Below are 21,196 nucleotides of genomic sequence, written 5' to 3'. Positions count from 1 at the left end.
CTCCTAGCAATGGGAGATATGAAACCTAAACCAGCCATCTTCTGTAACCAGGCAAGGCTTCCAGTGGAGGGACTGGGATACCGATCCAGACACAAAACCTTTGGCCTACAACCTGTCCTGCTTACAGGATGTGCTGGGATAAAGGTGGTGCAGAACTTATGGGAGTGGTCAACCAATGACTGATCGAACTTGAGACCCACACCAGAAGAGAGCCCACACCTGACATGACACCGCCTGGAGGGTGAGGAACCAGAGGCTAGACAGCCCAGAGACCTAGGCTGGAACCAAGCAAGACTGGCAGAAAGCCCAAAAAATAAACAAAAAGAAGAAGAAGGAAGGAAAGGAGGGAGGGAGGGAAGGAGGGAAAGAGGGAGGGAAGGAAGGAGGGAGGGAAGGAGGGGGGGAAGGAAGGAAGAAGGAAGGGTTAACGAAACAATTCCTAATGATTCCTAATGATTCCTACTGCTGCTATACTTGTAGACTAGAGGCTAGCATAATCATCAGAGAGGCTCCATCCAGCTACTTTTAGGAGCAGATGCAGAGACCCACAGCCAAACATTAGCTGGAGCTCAGGAATCCTGCAGAAGGGCAGAAGGAAGGACTGTAGGAGGCAGAGGTGTCAAATGTCAAGGACACCACAAGAAAACATCCCTCAGAATCAACTAATCAGGATTCATAGGCCCTCAGATACACTAAAGCAACAAACAGGGAGCCTGTAAGGATCCTACTTAGGTCCTCTGCATACATGGTAGCTTGGTGTTCTTATGGAACTCCTAAGAATGAGAGTGGGGGCTGTCTCTGACTCTTTGCCTGCTTTTGAGAGCCCTTTCCTCCTATTGGGTTGCCTTGCCCAGCTTTAATATGAGGGGAGGTAACTAGTCTTACTGTAACTTCTTATGCCTCCTTCGGTTGAGATCCCTGGGAAGCCTGCTCTTTTCTGAAGGGACATGGAAGAGGAGGGGATCTAGAGCAGAGGAGGCAGCAGGGGAGCTGAGAAGCGAGGATGGGAGAGAAACTGTGGTCAGGATGTAATTAATATATGAGAGAAGAACTTTTTTTTTTTTTTTTAAGAATGTGCTCATGAGGTTTCAGATGGTTCAGGAACTAGAATGGCAAGAGAGCACTCAGGTTTTATATGAATAGACTCGGCCTTAGCCTTAGCAGAGCATGATATAAATTCAAGCTGAAAGGCAATTATGAGTAAGGAAAACTAAGAAGGTGATGAGAAGCTATGTCCTATGATCACATAGATGGATTTTCACTGGAACCAGTCCCGCCTCTGTCTTCTCACTCCTACTGGGCGAACAAATTCCCGTAGTTATTTAAATCAGCTTCATCTTTCTGTTTCTGCTATCTCTCATGATTCCCACTGATACAAGGTCTCACTATGAAATTCAGACTGGTCTGAAGTCCCTATACTCTGTCTCAATCTCTGAAAGCTGCAGATGTAGTTCAATGGTGGGGCATTTATCCAGCACATACAAGGTCAAATTCATTTCCAGCACTGAAAATAAGTAAACAGGCAATAAACGGACACATGAAAGAGGCGCACGTGGTTGACGGACTTGATGTGGTGGCAGCCCAGGTTTAACAGAAATAAGGGCCCGGGACAAACAGGAGAAACTGCTCAGTAATGAAGCCTTCTAAATTGGCTACCCTGTGTCTCCTAGTAACAAAAGCAGTAACACTAACAATGAGAGGGACATGCTGCTTTGAGTGAGAGATTCTTAAACATGGCTAAGACCACAAAGCCACAAACGTCTATGAAAAGGAAACTCTTGGGCACTGAGAAAAGCTCAAAGCCAGCCTCCCATTCACCACCTTACTTCCCTCTTCTGCAAGGCAGCGGGCAAAGTTCCCCCACTGGCATGCCTTCTCAAGTAGGTTTTGTCAAACAAGGGTTCCATGAGAATGTCGCTGGGTTTTTATTATGATAGTAATCTAAAAGTGAAGTCAACAGGAGCACACGTGTAACCGCTGCTTGCTTTCAGCGCCCGTGTTTGCATTTATGATCTTGTTGGCAACAAGCAGCACAGATGTAATATGTAAATGATGCATCTGAGAATACAGTGCACTCTAAAAAGATCCTGCAGTATTCTGAATAGAGAAAGGTGGTGAGGGAATTGAGCAGACACACAGCACACAACAGCACAGATGGGCCAAAGTCAAAAGAACCTGTGTGGTGATGGCCATTGCCTTGTTTATAATGAGAGCTGCAATTTAGCTTCCCTGGAAAAACAGCAGTCACAGTATAATGCTGTTAGCTTGAGTTTTATTGGTTTTGTCGTAGTGTTTGTACTTATTCTGATTTTATGGTTGAATAGGCGCTCTATGCACAAAGAGCACATACCTAGATTTGTGTTCACAGACAATATAGTAAACACATTTTACATCAACCCAGGAATCTGAGAATTTTTTTTCTTGGAACAGTTCCTTATTTCTCAACATTGAGGAATATGGTATTGGGAGATTCTGTTCCAGAAGATTCTACTCTTACTTCTCCTTAGCAGTAGAACTACTAACTACTCCAAGTTGGGCAGGAGCACGGGGGGCTCTTGGGAAGTGGTGTTCGACGTGGTGAAGCGTTTAGATTGAGCTGCATCTGGGGTCTGTCACTGTCTCAGCTGCACAACTTCCAGCATGATACTTTGATCATTTAAATTTCTTCAATAAATGTGACCAATATGATGATTTCAAAATACAGGAGGCTTCCATGAGGCATAGGCATAGTGCATCGGAGACAGGCACAGTGCTGGGTTTGCGACAGGCATCAGTTTGGCTCTCCTAGGAATGTCCACAGGGTTCTGTGGCAATAGGACCAAGCTTCTCACCAGGAGGCTTCTTAGCTTTAAGAGCTATTGAGTCTCAACTTCCCAAGGAGGCCAAAGATCAAGCCATCAACAAATTGGGCTGGGAAAGAATGCTAAAGCTGATAACAAGACCAGCCATTTGGTAGTCTGACATCCCTAATTTTTGGAAGAGCTGCTAACTGTGCTTAAGCCTATAGGTTCATGTGTAAAATGGAATTCTTTCTTTTTAAAAAGATTTTGTTTAGAGTGTGCACACTTGTGTGTGTGTGTGTGCACATAGAGCTCAGAAGGAAACTTGAGGAAGTTGGTTCTCTCTTACCATGTGGGTTCCAGAAACTGAACCAAGATCATGAGGTTTGGTTCAAATACCTTTTCCTTCAAGCCACCCCACCGGTCCTCCAGAACATTTTTAAAGGATGCCCCTTAATGCTTGAAGAAGAGAAAGAAACACAATAAAATTAATGAATAATTAATCCCTACCAACCACTGTGAGTAATTCGGTGTTGAAGGACTCAGTTGGGACAAGTCAAACTGACAATAATACAAGGTCTCTTGCTGCAACAATGCAGACAGAAACAGAAAGAGGACGCAGCTGCTTGTGTTCCATTTCCCCTGAGGAATAGCACCGGGTGAAGATCAGGTGGGTCTCGCACAGATGAGAAAATAGTTAAGGAGCCTGGAAAAATAAAGGCCTATTATAGACTGCTGAAGCTGGTGGGAGGGGAGGGGAGGGGCAGAACTGAATAATACAGAAGAGGAGGAAGCGTCTTATCAGCTATCCCGAGAGAGTCCTCTGAATGGAGGCTCTGAGCTGAGAATGCAGCTGTACATGTGAACATGCTCTGGTCTCTCAGAACACTTGTAACACTGGCAGTGCCAGCATCTGACGGAGAAGGTGTTGTCCTCACAGACACCTTCCAGGTCACCCTGAAAGGTCACTTTTGGGATGATGCCCACGAACCAAGGCAGGGAAGAATATAGCCATTGACACATAAGAAATTTTAGCCCAAGACACCATATAAGCTAAAACAACAACCAGTACATTTGAGGATAGCTTAGGGCTGGGGCCCTGTAACTCTGGTTGGAATACCTGGCTAACACAGAATGGTCTTGGCTTAATCTCTAGTACTGCAGATAAAAAAAACATTTAGAAAATTCCATGAATAAAAATGTTATGACAGATAATGAGATTGTTAATTCCATTTTTATCGTATATACAGAAGTCTTAGTAATCTCCAGCCTATGAATGGGCTTATTCCTAAAATCATTTGTAACACAGCAGAAGGCTCACAAGCACTTTTCTCTCTTTCCTCCTTGAGACAGGGTCTCTCTCCTAGTTGAGGCTGGCCTAAAACTATATGTAGCCAAGGATGAGCCAGCACTTTATCTTCCTCCTTCCATTTCCTGAGTGCTGGGGTTACAGGACTGAGCCACTTTCAAGATCCCATAGCCCTATTCCCACTTTCAAGTGGGCCTGGGGATCGAACCCAGAGCCTCATGCACACTAGGCAAGGACTCCTACACCAACACAGCTATATCTCCACTCCAAGAAGCACATTCTCCATAGGAACATTTTAAGTGGTAATTAAGATACCAGGCTAGTTCACACATGCTTTTTAAATCCATAATGTGGATGAAAAGAAATGTGTTTGTTTATTTCAAATGGCCTTAGAAAGCTGGCAAATTTCATCTTCCCAGATAGCTGAAACCTTGCCAATCCATACTGCCTGGGGCAACTTGAATCTTATTTAACACAAAAACAATCTGATTAAATGATGCCTCTTTAAAAACAACAATAACAACAACAAAACCTAACACCTGTCAGCCATCTCCCTGCTGCCTGACAACACAGTGGGTCTGCATGCTGCTTAACTAAACTGTATCTGTGACCAAAATAAGCATCCCTTTGAATAAGTCATATCAAGACATTACAATTTCTTCCAATAATAATGGGATAGCTTTGGAAAGCCATTTCCAGAGCTGCTCCCAGCAGGCTAATCCTCTCTACCACAGTTTCAACCTGGGCAAGCTCTTGGCACTTTGTTTTCTGAGTTGTTGCTGTTCTTGTTGCTACAAATTCCCAAAGTAACGAGCTCCAGAGATCAGGTTCATTAAGATAACAGTTTCTGGTGTGTTCTGCTTCCTTAGACAGCCTTCAACAGTTATAGTTTATAAATCTACCTCACAGCACATACTGTAACACCACAGAGGACAGTGCACTCTGCTTGAAGAAGCCATTTTGAGCTGAGTGTTTTTAAAAATGTTCTTCAGTGCATGCCTTTAACCCCAGCACTCAGGAGGCAGACGAAGGTGGATATCTGTGAATTCAAGAGCAGCCTGGTCCACAAAGTGAGTTCTAGAACAGTCCTGTCTTGAAAAGCCAATACCAAGAAGAAATGTTCTTTTTTTTTCTTTTTTTTTTAAGAAAAGAGAGGAACACACACACACACACACACACACACACACACACACACACACACGAACACAAGCATGCACTCACACACGCTCAGCAGGCAGGACAAGATCTTTACAAATCCAACCAAGAAATAGCATACAAAAAGAAAGCCACTTTACTCCACAGAATGACATAGATGAGTACTTTAAAGAGAAGACAGTATGTGACCTTCTGGAGGTAAAGATTCATGGCTGTAGAAGAGAAAACAAAGTAAATTTTCTCCAAAATTGTCTATAAAGTTACAGTAATCCCAGTCAAAATTCTGAAAGTGTTTTGGGGGGAATTTGAACAAGTAATGTAAGTAAATTAGGTTCATTTGGAAAAAACAAGCATACAGAAGCGCCAAGAGAATATTAGAGGGGAAAGGGGCAATGTGGCAAGACTCAGCGGGGCTTCTGGGTGGTGCAGTGGGAGTGGGGTTCTCTGCCAGACCTCATAGCATCCTATAAAAAACAGTGAGTCCTGGACATATCTCTAATGCCACAGCAAAAGCAAGAGATTTAGGAAGTCCGGAAACTGATCAAAATACGCATAAAAAGTCCGCCTGTAATAGCTAGTATTTTGAGTCAGTGGAGTAGATAGAAATGGCTTATTCAAAGAAGTACATTAAGAAAATGGGCTACCTGCCATTTGGGAGAAATAGTCTCTCTCCACTCCACACGGAACATCAAAACTGCGGACAAATTATACTCTGAACATAAAGCAATCATGTCTTAAGGTAGTGAAGGCTCCACTAGTCAAAAGTCCCAGTTCCATCTCTGGGCCCTACATGGTAGGAAAGAACTGGTTCCTGCAAGTTATTCTCTGACCTGCACACACCTGTGCCAGGGCACACAGACACACCCCTCCACCAAAATAAATAAATAAATAAATAAATAAATAAATAAATAAGATTTTTTAATATATATATATGTAAAAGAGATTTATCGATTTATGTATTTGAGTGTTCTGTCTGCATGTATGCCTACACGCCAGAAGAGGGCAATCATTACAGATGGTTGTGAGCTGCCATGTGGGAATGGAACTCGGGGCCTCTGGAAGAGCAGTTAGTGCTCTTAACCTCTGAGCCATCTCTCCAGCTCCTAATATACTTTAATAGGCATAGAGAAATTACAAATATTTCTAAAAAGTGGTGAGGAAAAAAATCTTTTAAATATGATACTAAACTATAAAAAATGAAAAGACAGACACAACAATGGGGCTGAGGAGACAGCTCAACGGTAATAAGGGCGCTTGCTCTGCCAGCGGGAAGACTCAGGAGTTCAACCCCAGGTGACAGGTCAGCATGGCTGTGTGTGCCTGAAATCCCAGGCAGGAGACTGCAGACAGCTTACTTCTGGTCAGCCTGGAGGAAACAGCGGCCTTCGGGTTCAGCCTTCAGGCTCAGTGAGAGATCCTGTCTCAAAGCAATAAAGGAGAGAGCGGTATATTTGCACATGTGCACACACAGGTGCGTGGACCTGCACACTCATGTGTATGTATACATAAAATGCACGAGAAAAGATTTTGGAAATGTTATAAAAGATGGTGAGGGTATTTGTAAACTACTAGGATGTTTTATTACCAAACATAAGGAATGTTTAGCAAACAAGTAGAAATGATGACCTCAGTAAAAACAGGCTAATGTCCTGAAGAGCCATTCACAGAACAAGAGCAAACTGTCATTCAGCAATGTTTACCACACTGACCATATGCCTTTGGAGATCTCTTTATCCTAAGGCTGAGTGTCCCTGTTGGTTATAAAATGGCTGCAGCAGTTCCAGCTCTCACACTGACATGGCAACTTCCAGAGAGAGAAAAGGACCACTTCTTTCTTTGGTCTCTTTTTAGGAATAAAGAACTTTCTCACACACACCCCAGAAGACCTACACTCTCAGGTTTCATAGGAACTGAGTCACAAATGATCCCTGAGCCACTCTCAGGTGAAAGAACAGCTTCTGTGAGCCACTGAGAACTCAGGTTCTCAGAGTGTGGTTCCCGAAGGCCTCCAAGACCCATCAAGGATCTTCAGAAGTCAAGGTTTTTAACATAACAATATTAATACGTTATTCACCGTTTGCCAGAGTCCACTGATGGTGGACAGACAATATGGCCATAGTGACAGTAGGCTGGCCTAAACCAAACCAGAGGCAACAAATCATACTGAGAGTCACTGTCTCCTTCACTAATTGTATTCTCTCAGGGGAGCCAGATACTCACACATCTCTTTAATGAAGCCATAAAAAGTGTCTTCTTGGAGCACAATTTTTACTTTGTCATTTTCCAAAAAAATAAAGTACACTTGTCAGGAAAATAACAGACACTATCCATTGTCTTTGATAGAATTCAAGCTTTTAGGTAAGTAAATAAATAAATAAATAAATAAATAAAATTCTAGTAAACGTGTCAGCCACTGGTAGGCAGCAGATTTCTAATACTTGTGCACTGCTATGCTAAGGGTAAAATACTTTTTATTGTTGTACAATGAAAATGTGTCAACATCTGGAGGACCCACTACAATTGATGAACTAATATTTTCCATAATACCAAGACATGTTACAAAATCACACACAGGGTGGAAAAAGCTTCGATCCACCTACAAAACAAAACAATAACTGTCTGTCAGATTATTTCCAGATTTGGAAGGAGAGGTGTCTCTATGTAGCCCAGGCTGGCCTGGAACTTTCTACATAGCCCAGGCTGGTGTCGAACTCTGAGAAATCTGCTTAGGCCTCTGCCTCTGGCTACATAGTGTGGGGATTAAACGTATGCACCACCATACCAACACATGATAGAAAATTTTATTTTTAGAAAGATGTTCTGTAAAATAATCAGAATATGTTAAAAGATTTGTCACAGCACTGTTTGTACATATGGTGGAAAAGCATAAATAGTTATTTTTATAATGCTGGTTAAATTATTAAATGCATATCCATAGAGAGGAAAACCAAGTATCCTCAGAAAATGTTGCTGAAACCTTAAACTTATTAATATAGAAAAAAACGTTCTCTAAGTAGATAGGGGAGAGAAGAAGGAACAAAACCATCTGAATAGTCTCCAAAAATGGTGGTTTTGTAAAATGTCTTGGAACGGGCATACACATATGTGTGCATGTGCACACACTGTCTAGGAAGATGGGTCCTAACTCAGTCTCACAGATGGTCTCAACACACCTTAAAATGTTCCTTCCTGGGTTTGTTTGTTTGTTGGTCTGTTTCTTTTGAGGCAGGGTCTTAGGTAACCCAGGCTGGCCTCAAAATTGCAATGTAGTAAAGGCTGGTTTTGAACTCATCCTCCTGTCTCCACCTCTCAAAGAACAACAAAAATGTTCTCCAAGTACCTTTGTACTTACAGAACAATTATTTTGAAAATTACAAAGTATACAAGTTCTACATAATATCCATGAGTAGAGAGAAGGAGGGAGAGGCAGCTGGCCTGGGCACTAGGTGGCACTCACCCTAGAAAGGTTTCAGAAGCCCCATTAGAATGTCAAATTCCAGTGATCTAGAAACTTCCTATTCACCAACCATAGCAGGCATTTGCTACCTTGCCTTTTTGCTTTTCCTTCAAAACTATACACATATATGTAACAATCAAACAGGGATAGTCAGCGTTTTATATCATTAACCACTTACCATGTCATTGTAGCTACAGCCACTGTTTTTGTTTGGCTGGTACCAAGCACGGAACACCTCCCTGCATCCCCGTTCCTCCCTCTCCTCCCGTCCTCTACTGACCAGAGTTCTACACTGCCACTTGGCATCACGGCATTTCTCTCTCATTTAGCAACTGTGCTTCTGATGCACCACGCTCGATTCATTTATAGTACTTGTTAATCATCAGACTGCAAACACAGATGGCCCTAGTCAGGTCTGCCCAGCCTCGCCAGGAAGCGGCAGCCGGCCCCAGGAAAGCTCTCCCGCCCTCTGCTGGGCATTTCCAGAGAGACAACTTCCCAATCACAGGCATTTTATTTGCCTTTTGGTTTTCAGTGAGGACTTTGGGAACTGGTTCTTGGAACTGCTTGCTGAAAAAGACAATTCCCGACTAAAACATTGCTTTCTTACTTCTCACCAAATAGAAACATCAAAATGAAACTGCTCCGTGAATAGAGTCCATCAAAGACATTGAAGGACTTTGTGTACTAACTTAAAGTAGTAATAAGAAAGCATCGTTAAAAAAACCAAGCATGGTGTACCACACAGATAACCACAAGATTCCAGCGGCTGAGGAAGGAGGATCCTGAGCTTCAGGCCAGCCAGGGCTACAGACCTGAGCCTTTGTCTCAAAATTTAAAAAAAGGAAGAAGGGCTGACAACAAGGTTCAGCAGGTAAAGGGGCTTGCCTCACAAGCTTGGCACCGAGTTCCAGCTCACTGAGTTGCAGTTCACACCTGCATTTGAGTGGTAGAGGAAGAAAGTCTGCTGCAAGTTCAAGGCCAGCCTGGATTACAAAGGTGTGTTTCACACCAGTCAGTGTGATACTGACTGTGATACCTGAGACACTGAGTCAAAAACCAAAACAAAAAATAGGACATCTTGCCAGGTGGTGGTGGCACACATCTTTAATCCCAGCACTGAGGAAGCAGAGGCAGGCAGATCTCTGAGATGGAAGCCAGCCTGGTCTACATAGCAAGTTCCAGGACAGCCATGGCTACACAGAGAGACCCTTTCTCAAAAAAACCAAACAAACAAATGTCAAAACAGCAAAAACGAAAACAAAACCAAAACAAAAAACAAAAAAAACAAAAACCAGTATCTTAATCAGAAATCTGCTAAAGACAAAAAAAGTTAAGACCAGAATCTTACTGTAGGAGTATATGCACTTAGAAAGAAGGCCCTGCCAGGCTGCTTTGGCATCACTCAGTCACTGCCTCTTGCAAAGCAAGAAGCTAAAGTGAAGAATTCTCACACTGGGGAGATGGCTCAGTGGTAAGGTGCACTTGTTCTTGCACATGTTATGAGTTCAGTTCCCAGCACCTACATGGTGGCTTACAACTGTCCATAACTCCAGCTCTAGAAGATCTAAGGCCTTCTTGTCATGAACCTGTGTGCTAGGCACACACATGGTGCACAGAGACACACGTATATGAGCACAACACTCATATACATTAAAAAGGGAGGGGTTCCCAAGCTCTGGTCTTGCTTTCTTGTGAATCTTTACAATCTCGCTGTTTTCTCCTTTAAGAATGCAGCGTTGAGGATACAGCTCTGTTGACATGCCAACCCCAAAATCAATATGCAGAAGAGGAGCAGGGCAGTGAGATTCAGCTGTAACTACAAAGATGCCCTAAGCTGAAGAACAAGGTGGCGGTGGTAAACAGAATCGGCACACGTTACCACACATTGCTCTAAATCCTCTCACCCTGGGATTGTCTCAGTTAGACCTCTAAAGAATTTATTTAAACTTTGTCTTAATAGTTTAAATAATTGTTCTGCAAAAGTTTAAATAACAGTCTAAAACTGTCCTAGACTTACTGCAAAGCTAAAGGCATACAGAGTGCCTGCCCATGTGCCCTAGCTTCTCCTGTTCAGCTCTGGAATCAGTCTGGGCGTTTGTTACCACTGACAACAGTAGAAATACATTATTACAAATTTACATACTTCATCCTCGTTTCCTTCCTTTCCGGCAATGTCCTTTATTCTCTCTCAGAATCCCAGCTAGGATGCCACATTATAACTGGCTGCCATGTCTTCTGGGTCTGTTTCTGAAAGTGACACTTTGTATTTCAAGGGCCCTGTGTTTTGAGGAGTGGGTGTTTTGTAGACTGTCTTTGGTGGATATTAATCACATTTTTCTTAGGACAATAGTGAGGGGTTGAGGCTTGCTTGGGTTTGTTCTGGGGCTGGGGAGCAAAGCCAGGCCTTCACACATGCTAGACACCACACAACACATCCAGAGCACTGCTCTCCATGTGGCTGTCACTGCTGTTAACCTTGATACCCGGCTGAGGCAGTCAGTATTTGATGAGTTCCTTTACTGTGGTGCCACTCCCCCACCCCTCCCCCTTTATTCTGTTCTTTGAAAGAAACCACTATGGTCTGCACTCAGATTAATGCTGGTGTCAGCTTCAGTCAGAGAAACTTCTTTTTGCACAGTCAGAGGACAGTAAAGGCCCTTAACAGGTCAACGTGCTGAGAATAAATGACTGCCGGATGTCCAGTCATAGTGGGGCATCTAGGGTTGGTGACGTGGCTCGGCAGGGAAACGCACTTTCTGTGCATGCCTGGTGACCTCAGTTTGATCCCTGGATCGCACACAAAGGTGGAAAAGAAGACCCAACTCCACCAAGTTGTTTTCTGACCTCCACGTCACTTCCACTATCATAATCAATATATTTTTTAAGTGGGAGAGTTGTATCACACCCCACTACCACCGTTAAGTGGGAGAGTTGTATCACACCCCACCACCACCATTAAGGCTCAGGAAAACTGCAGAGTAAGGGATGGACAGACTATAAGAGCCTGAAGCGACCGGGAGTGGTGTGGTGTGCTGAATTTAGGCACAACATGGAAACTGCAGCTTTGAATTCACAGTAGCTGGGATTGTCTGCACGAAAGTGGACAATGTCAGCCTGGTCAATGCTGTGTCATGGAAGGGGGAGGGGCTCACAGGACCCCACTCTTCGTTGAGTATTTATACACAGCTCATGATTGGTGGGGGAGAAAGGCATTTTCTTCAGTGGTGAGGCGCCCACACTATTGTAACACCAAGAAAACTTACTGGGTTAAAACGAAAACCACTGAAGTATGTAGGGGTAGGAGTAGGTAGGGGGAGTTTGCTGGTTGGGAAGAGATAAAGGATTAGCAGCCGTGGGAGGGAGAAAAAAAGGGAGTAATCGGGTGAATATGGCTAAAGTACATCATGTACATGTATAAAAGTGGCTCGATAAAACTCATTATTATGTCTAACAATATATGCTATTTAAAAACATTTAGAAAAGAGAGACCAGAAAAGGGATAGGGGAAAGGCCACACTAGGATACTGGGCTATACCCTTCAAATAAAACATAGAAATTTAAAAACCAAAAGGAAGTGGGAGCTGGGGCTGAGGAGATGTGTCAGTGGATAAAGCACTTGCTCTGTACGCATGAGGACTTAGGCTTGGACCTCTAGCCCCTACGTGAAATGCGAGTGTATCAGTGCACATCTGTAGCCCTGGAGCTCTGTGGGCAGAGACTGGTGGATCCTGGGGACATGCTGGCCAGCCAGCGTAGCCAAAACAGCAACACACACTCAGTGACAGAGTATGTAGTATATACAAGAGACTGGGTTTGATCCTAGTGCATGCTCCCTCTTACTCTCCCCCTCCCCCTCCCCTACTCTTCCTTCTTTCCCTCCCCTCCTCTCTCTGGAATGTAGGGATCCTAGTTTTGGCAAATATACCATCAATATAGTTTTACATAAAACAGTTTATCACCTTAAAAAAAACAGTCCCCAGTGTACATTACTAAACCCTGCTATGTCTTTGCGGGGCAGTGGGCTGTGAGAAGCAGCTGGGTACCTGGTCGAGCAAGCCTTGAACCCTGGAGACCCTCAGGGATGGTAGGAGTTCAGCCTTGCTCTGGGACCCTGGCTTCTTTCACATAGCTACAATAGTTACCCCTAAACTGTATATTAAGAATCCTATCCTGGAGAAGTAAAGGTGTGTGAGAGTCACTCCGTCATCTGAAAGTTTCTGTAGCAAGAGCTGTAACACTTGGGAGGAGATCTGCTCTCCCCAAGTGCCTTTGGGAACCTTCCCACACTCCTTGCTGGCTAGTCAGCTTCTCACCTGTTCAGCCTGGCCTGACTCAGCACAGAGTGATGGGTGCACCACCTAGGAGCAGCTGGGTGACAACAGTGGAGACGTGAGTAGAGGTAGCAGAGGTGATTCCCCCTCCCTGCTCAAATTCTATCCCCTTTGCCTGAACCCTTGTACCTGGCCAGGCCGGGAATCTTTGTGGAAAGCCTTCCAGCATAGAGGCCAACACACCTTCTCTAAGGGAATGCATTGGGTATCATATTTGTATCTCATGCTTTGCCCTTACACGATGTTTGTATCTGTGAGCATATGTGATCTCACTTCAGTCCTAAAGTATCCACTCAGCAGATGACTTGGTCAAGATCTCAGTAAGTAAGCTGCTGTCATAAAATATGCCTTACAATTCTGCTATGATGCTCTTCCCACTACACAATCCTTGCAGCCATGTAAGTGGGATTGCTTGTGCAGTGTTGAAGGGGCTCTGAGGGTCATTTAGATTCTACTCTTTGCTGACTAAAGCTTTAACAGTTTAAAAAAAATGAGGAAATGGAATCTAGTTCTGGAAATATGGTGAATTTGATACCTCAGAAGCCTTTCTGCTATGCAACACCTCCCAAATACTATGTAAACAAGCATATATATATATATATATATATATATATATATATATATATATATACATATTATGTTAACAACATACATCACTGAGCTAGCAAGCCAGAAAGAAATGTTCAGAAACCAAAATTTCAGACCTGATTGAGCACTGGAGCCAGCAGGAACCCAAAGCCCACAGTGCACAAAAACAAAATATGTCACCACATTTATCTAAATGAGCTCATTTAAGTTTAACTTTACCACATTATCAAAATAGAGGGGGGAAAAACATAGACCACAGCAGCATATACACAGAAAACACTGATAAAATTCAATGTCTAGTTGATCACATAAACAAAACATTTAGCCAATATGGAACAGGAGCGAATTTTATTAATCAGATAAAAGACAAGTTGTCAGCAACCCGAAATGTTAAGGGACTAGGAGTTAAACAGATTCTCCAGCAGGCAGACAGGGAGATCTTGGCAGATCAGGACATGTTTACACAATGGTTGGAAGCCAATCAGCCATCCTGTCTTTTTCCAAACTGACAAACTCTAAGTTAGGGGAGGAAGACCCTTCAGCGATTTAAAACCCCAGTCCTCGAGAAGAGACTAGACATCTCAATTCTCCGAGTTGTTCTTCTGGGTCCACTATATGGGTGTGTTTCCTCACCCGAAATACAAGCCTTTCCTCATCTGCTGACTCTGATCTTATTTGTGTTTTGAGATTTCTCTGCTGTTACCTGTTGCACTTGAGATTTTTCCTGTCTTTTAACTTTAACTGGCAGAGAAAACAAACCCTATCAAGACCTCTTGCTGGTAGCAAATGTTATCCTCAGTTGTAGCTACTCTCTTTATAAATACTAGAGTGAATTACCAGTATTGTTACCAGAGTAGAAACTCAACTGCAAATTTTGGTCAAGGTAGTAAAAGGGAAAATTAAAATGAAAGACAAGAGCAGAGAATTAACAAAACTGTCACAATTTCCTGAGGGAAATCAACATTGGAAAAAACTTTGGACATCCACAGGTGACCATTATTACAATTAAAGAGGAAGTTTGGCAAGGTTGCTCTGCCTACAGAAGACATATGCATGTTTATCTACTCAAAACAAGTGTAATATTTAAAAAAAAAATCCAATTGGGCTAGCTAGATGGCTGACCAGGTAAAGGCATCTGCCACCAAGCCTGATGATCAGAGTTTGATCCTTGGAACCTACATAGTAGGAGAGAACATACCCTGTAAACTTGTATTTTGCCTTCAAACATACATAATGGCAAGGACACGTACACACACACACACACACACACACACACACACACACTACATCACATAGTAAAACAAAATGTTGATCAAATTAAGAACCATCATTTTCAGCCAGGCATGGTAGTACATGCCTGTAATCCCTCATGGGGGAGGCTTTGGCTGGAAGACTAAGTTTAAGGCCCAGGAACTTCATAATGAGTTCCTGTTACAAGACGGCAAAACAAACATATATGCACATATATATTTATACATTTATTAAGAATATGATATCCTTAAGATGCAAAATACTTAAGTTCTTGAAGGAAAAATTATCAAACTTCAAAGAAACTAAAGAAGATCTAAAGAAATGAGGAAAGACTGTTTATGGAATAACTGGAAAAGGCTTGGCTATCCATGTTCTTCAGTTTGAGATATCATCCCCGTCAGACTCCCAGTGAGGGAGCTGGAGAGATGGCTCAGCATTAAGAGTACTTGCTGCTCTTGAGGAGGACCTGAATTCAGTTTCTAGAAGTGATAGAACAGCTGTATAATTCCAGTCCTAGAGGATCAATGCCCTCATCTTACCTCAATGGGCACTAGGCACGCATATAAGGCACAGACATACACCCGGGCAAAATGTTCATACACATAAAATAAAAAACAAATCTACTTTTAAATTATAGTGAGGTTTTCTGTGGGACTTAAGTGGTTTTAAAATGAAAAGTATAAATAGCAAAAGAGGGGGAAAAAAGACATTTCTGAGTTATAAGCCTTACCCCACCAGCTGTCAAGCTCTGTTACAAAACTGACTGTAATAATTAGTCAGCTATTAGCTCAGAGAGAAAAAGAATAGAACAGAACAGAGACCAGAAGCCATGGCTTAAACATGGTTCAGGTGTGTCCCCCAAAGGCTCATGCACGGAAGCTTGATCCCCAGTGTGAAGTGTTGAAAGGCGTTAGAACCTTTAAGAGCAGGGTTAGTGGAAGGTGAGAGGACCGCTGGAGGCACTGTTCCTGGGAACAACTAATATAGTTTTCACCAGAACTCGCTCAGTTCCTGATTCTTAGAAAATGAGCAAGGGTGGCCCCTAAATCTCTAGCTTCCTGTTACCATATGATCTCTCGTTATCATCCCTGCTCCCACCATGATGCCGTCCACTGTGTTGTGACACAGCCAAGGTGGCTTTCCCAAGAAGTCACACAAGTTCAGCCAAAGGATCTTGGACTTCCAGCCTCCGGATGTAGGAATTAGATGAACTTCTTTTTTAAGTGCCCTGCCTCAGAGATGTTGTTATAGCATCAGAAGACAGATAAAGTTATCACATGTGTAATTTGACGTATAATAGAACTAACACTGATGATCTACACAGAAGTGAAGACTACTTCATAATAGATGTTTCTGAGACAAGTGACTACTTGTATATGAAAAATAATAAAATGGATCACTAACTTACATCATTCTCACGTTTAATTAAAGACATAAATGGAAAAGACACATTGTAAAAGGTTTTGTTGTTGTTGTTGTGTTTTGGAGGGGGAGGGGAGTCAAGACAGGGTTTCTCTGTCTACCTTGGAACTTGTTCTGTAGACCAAGCTGGCTTCAGACTCACAGAGCTCCATCTATCCCTGCCTCCTAAATACTGGGGTTAAAGATATGTACCACCACCTCACTTTAAAAAAAAAAAATTGTGACATCATGTTAAGGGCTCTTAAATAAGAGTCACAGAGTTTTAACACCATAGAAAAATTCTAAACAACTTTTACCTGGTTTAAGTTAAAAGCTGCTTTTCTGTATAGTAACAAACCTCCTCAGGCCATATCAGAGTAAGCACCCTCCCGACAGAGCCACAGCCTCATTCAACTGATTTCTCTTCCCATCCCTAATATCCATTACATCAGAAATCCTCTTACCTGTGCTTCTGAAATACAGCTGTAGCTAGGCATGGTAATGGTAGTGTACAACTACACTCCCAGCATTCAGGAAGCTGAGGTAGGACAATCAGGACCTCAGGATGACCAGCCTGAATTACACAGTAAATTTGAGGCCAGTCTGAACCGGTACAGTGAGACTTTCTAAAACTAATAAAAATTAATTTTATTAAAGATGAAAGGAAATTATCATACTAATGATATAGATATGCTTATATTTGTTTGTTTTCAAGACTATATCTCACTGTGTAATCCTGGCTAGCCTGGAACTCACAGAGACCTGCTTCTCAAGAAATATTAGAACTAAAGTCATATACCACCACGTTTACCACAGCCTGTGTATTTTTATAGAAGTAATTGAATCTCAGTGCTAGGGAGATGGCTCAATAAGTATAAAGAACCTGTGTGCAAGCATGAAGATCTGAGTTTGGATAGTAACACCCACACAAAAAATGCAAGGTGTGGTTGCACATATCGGTACCCAGCAAAGTGGGAGCAGAGATGGCAGACTGTCATAGGTGATCACGTGGTTCAATGGAGCCCTGCCTCAAAGGTAATCAGAGAGAAAACACACTTACACTCATATACACATGCACACACATGTGCACATGCACAAGCATGCACATGCTACACATATAAATTAATAAGAAAGAATTAAATCTTGGCTGAGTGACATTATAATATGTAGAACATCTTCAGAGATTTTTTTCAGAGTTAATATAGATTTTATAATTATCACTGCTGAGGATACAACTCTGCATAAATACCTAGTACAAACTGGCAGGAGGCATGTTTAGGACCTTTTCAGATATTGTTGGAAGTTCTGCCCTAATCACAAGCCAAAACTCATTTCACAATTTATTTATGAAACTCAAGTCTGCAGCCCAAACAGCAAACTTCAAATCAAACATTCTAACACCGTGTAGTCTAAGGATATAATAATTTGATCCTCACACTGAGGCATGATGGGAGGAAAATACAAAGATGTTTTCTATATTTAAACCATTATGATTCTGTAAGAACAGAAGTGCTTGTATAGACAGTACAAATACTGCAATTCATAGTATACAATAGCTTTGCATCTGAGCTAATATCTTTCAGGAAGTGTGTTCTGTGGTGTAACAGCATGTGTAGTGTAAAGTGTGCATACTGTGTGTTCAGAACTAAGGCTATAATGTACACAAGTATTGACAGAAAACCATCAGATTCAATACACATTTGATTTTTGAATTAATTGTTGGTTGTGCATTCAGAAACCTTTTACTATTGCCAAATTTCTCATGGCCCCCACATTCGGACTTGTGATCTCATAATGGGTGGAATCCAGTTTAAGAAGCTGGGCTGGTGCATTCTTCACACCAGAGCCAAACGGATGTCATTAAAACAAACTAGAGCATCCTACCAACCATCTTGATTTAAAAAAAAAAATCTTCAAAAAAGAATTTTAACAAAAAGATAGGTCAGATCATTTAGATGACCACCTTTTATTTGACTGCTGTTTTGGGTTTGGGATTCTACATTTGAGATTATGGGTGCACTACCCACCAAGCTCCATGCAGAGTAATTAATAAGCCCTGGCTAGTCTTATGTCAACTTGACACAAACTAGAATCAACTGTTATGATTCATAACAGTAGCAAGATGACAGTTATGAAGTAGCAAGGAGAATAATTTTATAGTTGGGGGTCACCACAATACCAGGAACTGGATTATAAGGTCACAGCCTTAGATTGTAGGCAGGCAGGCTTAATTACTGATTGATGGGAGAGGGCCCAGCCCACTGTGGGTGGTACCATCCCTGAGCTGGTGGCCCTGGGTTCTACAGTAAAGCAGGATAGCAATCCATGGGGACAAGCCAGTAGTCAGATCCCTTCCATGGCCTCTGCATCAGCTTCTGTCAGGGTTTCAGTTCCTGCCTTGGCTTCCATCAATCAACTGTAGTTCAGGATATATAAGCTAAATAAGTCCTTTCCTACCCAAGTTGCTTTGGGTCTTGGTGTTTCATTATAGCAATAGAAAAGCAACTAGGACATTTATTGTATGTAAATGATGTTATCCAGTGAAGGTCCAAGAAAGCCAAGGCATATTGAACAAGGGAAAGTCTCATCATAGGTTAAAGAAAGACTTAGAGCACTGAGTAATCTGCAACACTGAAAAATGTGCATAGGTCTCAAAGTAAGAGAAGTGGACCAAGAAAGACAGGACAGAGGGATTTGCTTTCTGAATTTTTAAGGTCCAGCAAAACAGTATCAATGATCACAAAGAATAAGTGTTCACTTGAATTTACTGGTCACACAGTTCTGCTTCATTTAGTTTACAAATGCTTAGTCATTATAGTCACATAAAAGCTACATATGACTTTATATATGGTTTTATATTTGCAAACATTTAACATACTAAAAATACTTTAACAATGAAAGACTCTGGGTTGGATTCTGGTTTAAGACATTCTGCAGTGGGTAACTAGGAGCCACTAAGAATGATGTGACAGCTTTGTGCATTAGTGACATCACTCTCCGAAAACTGCGGCAGGTTGGGAATCGAGAGTCTCCAAGTGAAGGCAGAAAGAACAATCAGAAGGCTAATTAATAACACGATAGAAAACGGGAAGGCATAAAACTACTGAGATGAAAAGACTGGACAAAAATAGAATCAAAAGTACTTGGTTGTGAGAGAAGCAAAGACAGTCTCCGTGTTAAGATAAATAGCACAGGAAGGGAACATTCCAGAATGCTAGGTAAGAATGTGCACTACCCAAGCTGTGGACATTGTACCGTCCCTTCTTGCTCCCCCACAGCCCCAGCCTGGTCACTGGCTGTCGAATGTGATGAAAGAAACCACTTACTATGTTGATTTAGTGGTCAAACTTGATGCCACTCAGGGAAAACCTGAAAAACACTGAGAGACAACTGGCCTTGAAGTACCATCCTGGTAAGAATGGAAGTGAAGGAGAAGCACGTGAACAGCCTTCTCAAGCTCACAGAGCTTCCAGAAGATAAGCATCTGGATCTGGTAGAAACTGGGGGACACTTTGATCCAAACCAAGAAAGACGGCACCATTATAGTGGAACAGCAGATGAGGGGGATGTCCATCGTGTCGAGGGGAGGTCTGTGTCCAGCTGTTGTCACTGCTGGGACTTAAACTGTGACAGTGAGTGAGCAGAGCCCTCACTCATTCAATCACAATATGCCCACTACTTGCTATTGTTTTTGTTGTAATAGTCAAGTATAGTGGTGTCTTAGAAGTCATGTGAAAAATAAGCACAGAAACCAAAGTTCCGTCATGGTGGGAGAGCACAGGAAGACAAGAGATGTGACAAGAAAGACAAGAAAGAGATGATGAGTGCAATTCAGCATGATTTGCATTTTGCTTCAGCCAAAGAAAATCCAGCTATGTTTTTCTGGGTTCCAGCGTTTTAGTGACAGCTGCATTCATGAATGACCAAATTAACTATTGTAGCGCTTTCTAAAAATATTCAAAGCACTCCCTCCACTGTATGCTATAACCAAGTCATGAAACATCAGGGGAAAAAAAAAAAACCTCCAACAAAACAACCAAACAAACCAGCAAAAAAGCCAGACTTCGAAGGAAATGCATCAAGGGTAATAAGAGTTTTCCTTTTAAGACAACAAAACAAAACTAGGCGGTTAAATTTTGACCCAGCACACTCATCCGGTATTGTACTTCTGTCAATCAGAAAGCTGGGGTGATTACTTTTTCTTTAAGCACTTAAGATCACGGAGTGGCATGCCAAGTCTATGTGGGAGATGCAGAACCACACTAAAGGGGCTTACAATGAGGTCGCATTGGTATACAGTTATGGAAATTTTTAGTATGTTGGTAATTTTGAATGCGCAGGCTGAGCTAGTTCACAGAGAATGTTATTTTTTACTTAAGTCAACCTGGATTATCTTAGGCAGTCCAATAAGAATGCAAACATTTCATATTTTATTCCCTATAAGGAGGAAAACATGGAAGGAGGAAGAAAACACAGCAATTACCACAAAACCAGTCAGGGTCTCCGCTGGCCACACAAGGGCGAGCCTTTGGGAAAGAGAAATTCAATCCTACTTTGGTGGGAAAACCAGAATCTTTCACCACTAATTACAATACAAAAGCATAGTGTTTATACAACTAAATGTTTAACTCAACCTCATCCACAACGTCCCATGTAAGGCTGAGGGAAAGCCACGGGGTGTACCTTTGGAGGGTCCCACTGGACACAACGCCCCTCTGGACACGTGGCCAGAGCCTTGCAGGGCCAAAGTAGGGGTTGGCAGGCGTCCCACGACCAGGGCAGAAAAGGACTGCTCCCTGGGTGCAGGACACGCAGGTGAAGAGACACCACCAGGCGGCTGTACAGCGCCCCCAAAGCTACCCAGGTTTACAGCGTGCAGCCCGGAAGGCTACCCGACCCACTGCGCAGCCCTACGGCTCAG

At 42.5% G+C, this 21,196-nt stretch overlaps 1 protein-coding gene across 1 annotated transcript in view; it reads right to left on the bottom strand.

Annotated features, from left to right (window-relative positions):
* Nucleotides 1-21,064, bottom strand: part of Mettl8 (methyltransferase like 8) — an 84,315-nt gene extending 63,251 nt beyond the window's left edge. Inside the window, 1 exon segment of the mRNA XM_028762963.1 lies at nucleotides 20,959-21,064. The gene's annotated coding sequence lies outside the window, so the exon portion shown is untranslated.
* Nucleotides 21,065-21,196: the final 132 nt, after the last annotated feature.

The sequence above is a fragment of the Grammomys surdaster genome, unplaced genomic scaffold, assembly GCF_004785775.1.
Source record: "Grammomys surdaster isolate TR1022 unplaced genomic scaffold, NIH_TR_1.0 136, whole genome shotgun sequence".
Lineage (NCBI taxonomy): Eukaryota > Metazoa > Chordata > Mammalia > Rodentia > Muridae > Grammomys > Grammomys surdaster.
This window is presented reverse-complemented; position numbering and strand designations above follow the sequence as displayed.